General features: G+C 42.0%; 1 pseudogene; it reads left to right on the forward strand.

Annotated features, from left to right (window-relative positions):
* Positions 1-2,864: 2,864 nt before the first annotated feature.
* Positions 2,865-3,503, forward strand: LOC100955605 (annotated as a pseudogene).
* Positions 3,504-5,930: the final 2,427 nt, after the last annotated feature.

Raw genomic sequence — 5,930 nt, forward strand, 5'->3', positions numbered from 1 at the left:
TTTTTATGAAATACCTGATTTTGGTTGCTCGTGCCCTCCTTCTTTTTTCTTAGTCATGTCAATTATTAATCTTTTTAAAGAACCAAGTTTTGACCATACTGGTCCTTGTTTTATACGTTTACTTTGCATTTCACTAACTTCTGTGCCTATATTCACTGCTTTCTTCTTTCAATCTTCTTTGTGTTTATTTTGCTGTACTTTTTCTGACTATTGAAACCTTATTTGAGTCACTGATTTTCAGACTTTTCCTAGTCTGTTTTTACATTCCATGTCTTTTTTTTTTTTTTTTTTTGAGATGGAGTCTCATTTTGTCACCCTCGGTAGAGTGCCCTGGTGTCATAGCTCATAGGAACCTCAAACTCTTAGGCTTAAGCAATTCTCTTGCCTCAGCCGCCCAAGTAGTTGGGACTACAGGTGTCTGCCACAACACAGGGCTATTTTTTTGTTGCAGTTGGCATTGTTGTTTAGCAGGCCCAGGCAGGGTTCGAACCTGCCAACCCCAGTGTATGTGGCTGGCGCCCTAACCACTGAGGTTGGGGCACCCAGCCTGCATATGTCTTAATATGTATTATTTCATTTTAGTTCAGTGTAAATATTTTCCAGTTTTTGTATTTGACCCATAATATCTTTAGGAATACCTTTCATCATTTCTAACCAAATGAAAATATTTTCTTTTAATTATTAATTTAACTTTTAATAATCGATTTCTAACTTTTTTTTTACTTTAATTTTTTTGAGACAGAGTCTTGTTTTCTTGCCACCCTAGTAGAGTGCCGTGGCGTCATAGCTCACAGCAACTTCAAACTCTTGCGTTCAAGTGATCCTCTTGCCTCAGCCTTCTGAGTAGCTGGGACTACAGGTGTCTGCTGTTTTTTTAGAGACAGGGTTCTCTCTCTTGCTCAGCTGGTCTCCAACTCGTGAGCTCAAGCAATCCACCCACCTCTGCCTCCCAGAGTGCTGGGATTATAGGTGTGAGCCACCATACCAGGCCTAACATAATTTTACTGTGGTCAGAAAATATTCCCCTATAAAATGTATTGGGACTTGTTTTTATGACCCAATATATTTTGAATTTTTGTATGTTCTTTGTTTGCTTGAAAAGATTGTGTGTTCTGCAGTTGTTGGGGACGGGTTTCTATGCATCATTTAGTTCACGTTTTTAATCATGCTCAACTCTTCTACATCAACACTTTTTCTGTCAACTGCTGAGAGAAATGTTTAAAAATTTCTCCTATGATTGTGTTTCTTATTTTAGTTGTCAGTATTCCATTTAAGTATATTGAGGTTATATTTTGATCCATATACATGCAAATTTATAATTACTGTTCTCGTGAATCTATCCTTGTATCATTATGAACTGGCTGTTAAAGACTACATAAGTAATTATGAACAGAATGTGAATAGAATATGGAGGTAAAGGCCACCCTGAAAAGGTCTCACTTGTAAATGAGGAACGTATTATTGGATGATGGAAGAAAGGCCATTCTTCTTATAAAGTGGCAAAGAACTTGGTTAAATTGTGTTTGTGTTCTAGTGTTTTTGGAAGGCAGAAGTTGTAAGTGGCAAAACTACATATTTAGCTGTGAAGATTTCTTTCCTTCTCTCTCTTTCTTTCTTTTTTCTTTTTCTTTTTTTGAGACAGAGTCTCACCTTTTTTGTTTTTTTTGAGACAGAGTCTCACCCATTGCCCTGGTAGAGCACTATGGCATTATAGCTCACAGCAACCTTAAACTCTTGGGCTCACGCAATTCTCTTGCCTCAGCCTCCCAAGTAGCTAAGATTACAAGCATCAGCCACAATGCCCGGTTAGGTTTATTTTCTATTTTTAGTAGAGATGGGGTCTCATTCTTGCTCAGGCTGGTCTTGAACTCCTGAACTCAAGCAATCCACCCTCCTAGTTCTCCCCGAGTGCTGGGAGAACAGACATGAACCACCGCTCCTGGCCAGCTATAAAGATTTCTAAGCAAAATGTTGAAGAAGCGACTTGGTTCTTGAATGCTTATGATACCATGCAAGAAGAGAAACATGAATCAAAGAAGGAATTGCTGAGCAAAAAGGAATCAGAGTTTAAAAGATTTAAAAAATTCTCAGTCTGTTCATACTACAAAAAGTGAGAAAGCATGTTCTGAAGAGAACAGTAGGGTGTGGTGGCCCAACCATTTGATAAGAGGATTATGTGGCTGTAAACCATGGACTGAATCATCCATCTCAACAGAAGCCAGGAATAGAGAGGGGATTATTCCAGCAGAAATAGTGCCAGCTGGGACACGAGGAAGCAGAGAATATGGGATGGAACAAAGGTAGGTTATGAATATGTGCTATCCTCCAAGGAAAGGCAGGAAGAACCCCAAAGCAATTTGGATGTCAACTGAGCCACTGCCTTGGCTTCACTAGGCCAGATAGGCTGCAGCTGGAGATGTGGGGGTCTGATCCCTGCATGGCAGAGACCTGGGGCACAACCTCTGGCTGGGGCAGGACCCCCACCCCACTGGCTCTGGAAGACAGGGCATTAAGCCAAAGAGGATTATTCTCAAGCCTTAAGATTTTATAGTGTTTGCCTTGCAGTTTGGACTTGTCACCCCTTCCTTCTTTTCTATCAATATTTATCACTTTTGGGATGGGAACATCTACCCTATGCCTGTCCACCACTGTATTTTGGAAGCACATAAGTTGTTTGGTTTCACAAGACTTTGGACTTTAGATGTCTAGAGTTGCTGCAGGAATGAATTAAGACTTTTGGAAGTGGAGTGAATATACAGATGAGCCCCAGTTTACAACTAGGTCATGTCCCTATTAACCCATGATAGGTAAAAAATATCATAAATCAAAAATGCATTAAATACCCTGATACAGGAGGTGTGGGCATGGAGCAGGTGGCAGCTGCAGAGCCCGGGGGCCACACTGCTGCATGGGGGCATCCCGGGGGCTCCCTGGGGGCTTGCCCTACTCCGGGCGGCCTGTGCTCACCCTCCTGCTCTCCTGCTGGCCACCGGGTCAGGTGCCAGGAGCAGGCCCAGACCACTGACTGGAGGGCCGCCCTGAAGACCATCCGGAACGGCGTCCACAAGATAGACCCAGTTGAACACCACCTTGGACCTCCTAGGAGGGGAGGATGTGCTCAGCCAGTATAAGTGCAGTGATGGATCCAAATCTTTCCCACGTTATGGTTACAAACCCTCCCCTCTGAATGGATGTGCCTCCCCACTATTTGGTGTTCATCTTAACGTCAGTATCCCTTCCCTGACAAAGTGCTGCAACCAACATGACAAGTGCTATGAGACCTGTGGCAAAACAAGAATGACTGTGACGAGGAGTTCCAGTATTGCCTCTCCAAGATCTGCCGAAATGTGCAGAAAACACTGAGACTAGCTCATCATGTTCAGGCATATGAAGCAACCGTGGAGCTCTTGTTTGACAGTGTCATACATATAGGCTATAAACCATTCCTGGACAGTCAGCGAGCTGCATGTAGATGTTGTTATGAAGAAAAAATGGATCTTTAAGGAAGATACTGATAGCTGGTGACAGATGAGGATGGAAGAACATAGCCTTTGACCAAGAACAAATGTTTTTATAGCATAAAAATATCTTATTTTATGAAAAGATTATATTAAGACCTTACAAAAGTTTATATTTTGACATTAAAACCTCAAAGTAAAAGACAGTGGGGGAGGTCAGAGGAGGCGCGCCTGGCTTCTCAGCTGGCTTCCTGGTGGTGTTGGCTTAGTGTGCCAAATTGCCTTGTCCAGTATGTGTTAGGGAGAGAATTTTTACAAAGAAGAATATGTAACTTGATTTTTGCAACCAAATTTACCAAGAAAAATGAGGTCAAATATAAAATTCATTATGAAGGCTGTTCAACAATTTTTTTTTTTGGAACTACAGGAAATTCTTCACTTAGAAGTGTTATTTGTGTACTAGGAAATTTTAAATACACATTTATACCTGAATGAAACTGAATTTATTCTGTCTCTATTTTAATGACACATAATTTGTTGTTTTTCTATAGTCCATTGAGCCTATAAATAAGTCACAGTTCTATTAGGACTATTTATAAGGACAAGGTTTCCATGTCTGTCTGTCTTGTAAAAGTGACACCATCAGCGGATTACCACTCAGGGAACAAACCCAGGGTATCTCATCTAAATATTATATAATATACCGAAAAGGTGATGTGAACAAGATACAAAAACATAGCTACTTCCGTTTTATGGGCCACTCATAACACAAAGGTCTCGATTGGAGTAAAGGTGGATTTAATGAAACAAATGAAAAGTTATTTAACAAACACATTAGTGCGCTATTTACTGTTATGCTTTGCTGTTTATTTCCTAGCACTTGTTCCTTATGGTAGATGCTGGGATATTTTTAAAAGACTGTAACCTTTTACTAATTGTGGTCTTAATAAATACCCTGATACAACCATAGTCAAGTAAAAAAGTCAGAAGTCAGCCTTCATAAGTCTAGATGCCCCTTGAGTTATGATGGGGTTATATCCTAGGAAACCTATCATAAAATTTTAAAAATCATAAGTTGAACCATCATAAGTCAGGGATTGTCTGTATTTCGTGTGTGAGAAGGAGATGAATTTGGGGGAGATCAGAGGTAGAATGGACTAGATGTATGTGTACCCTCAAAATCAATATGTTGTAACCCTAACTCTTAATATGTTAGGGAAATAAATGTTTTTAGACCTCCAAGCCCTGGGCCACTGACTGGTACCAGTCCCTTGCCTGTTAGGAACCAGGCTACATAGCATCGCCATCTGAGCTCCACCTGCTGCCCCATTCCCCAGGCCTCACTCCCATCCCCCAATCCATGGAAAAAGTATCTTCCATGAAACAGGTCCCTGGTGCCAAAAGGGTTTGGTCCCTGACTTTTTAGGAACAGGACTGCACAGCAGGGGGTGAGCAGCAGGGAGGGGGTAGTGGGGAGCTAGCTAAGGTTCATCTGTAGCTGCTCCCCATTGTTGGAATGGGCTCCACCCCCTATCACATCCTCTACTTCCCGTTCATGGAAAAATTGTCTTCCATCCCCAGAGCCAAATGGTTCAGGACACCAGTCTATGGTATTCTTGTTACAGCAGCATGAACTGGCTAAGACAGGCATTCATACAGTTTTCTGGCACTAAAAGGAACAAATAACATGCAACAACAAGGACGAATGTTAAAAATATTGTACTGAAAAAAGCCAGACTCTCCCCCACCCCAATTTTTCTGTATAATTCCATTTATATGAAGTTCTGTAATGGCGAAACAAATCTAGTTTATGTGATTGAAATCAAACTTATGTGGTTGTTTTGGGGGTGTGGGGCAGGATTAATGGGGAGGGATAGAAATGTTCTGCATCTTACTGAGGATCTTCATTCAACAAATGCCAGAGAACTGTCCCGTTAAGAGCGGTGCGTTTCGGGGTGCGTAAATGATACCTCAGTGAACTTGTGATAATGTACATGTGTACAGCCTGTGCGCGTGCATGTTTGTGTTTGTTCTTTGCCCACCTCCTTTCCATTTCTCTCACTAGGGAATATAATCCCAGAGAAAGGCAAAGCAGTTCCAAGGATGGCCGCAGCAGAAGTCCCAGAGTGACAGAGGAGAATGGAGGTCTACAGGAGGGACGTTGGCAAGAAAATAATGCGACAAGGAGATTACTTCATGAGGAAGTCTGAGGACCTTCCTGTGGAAAGTTGTACCAGGAGGTTATAAAAAGGGGTTTGCGAAAGAAAACTAAGCAAAAGCAAAAGAAAAGTAATCCTGGACACCCCGGGGGAACGCTGGACGGTGCTGGGCTGAGAACAGGATGGACAGAGGCAGCATGAAGGTAAACACGCCACGCTGCCTAATCCTGAACTGTGTGACACAACTGGGTCTGGGCGCTTCTGAGCGAAGCCTGAGGGGGCGGCTCCTCAACCATTCATAAATTCAGTAGTT

Source organism: Otolemur garnettii, unplaced genomic scaffold (genome assembly GCF_000181295.1).
Source record: "Otolemur garnettii isolate 467f Iridium unplaced genomic scaffold, OtoGar3 scaffold00006, whole genome shotgun sequence".
Taxonomy (NCBI): domain Eukaryota; kingdom Metazoa; phylum Chordata; class Mammalia; order Primates; family Galagidae; genus Otolemur; species Otolemur garnettii.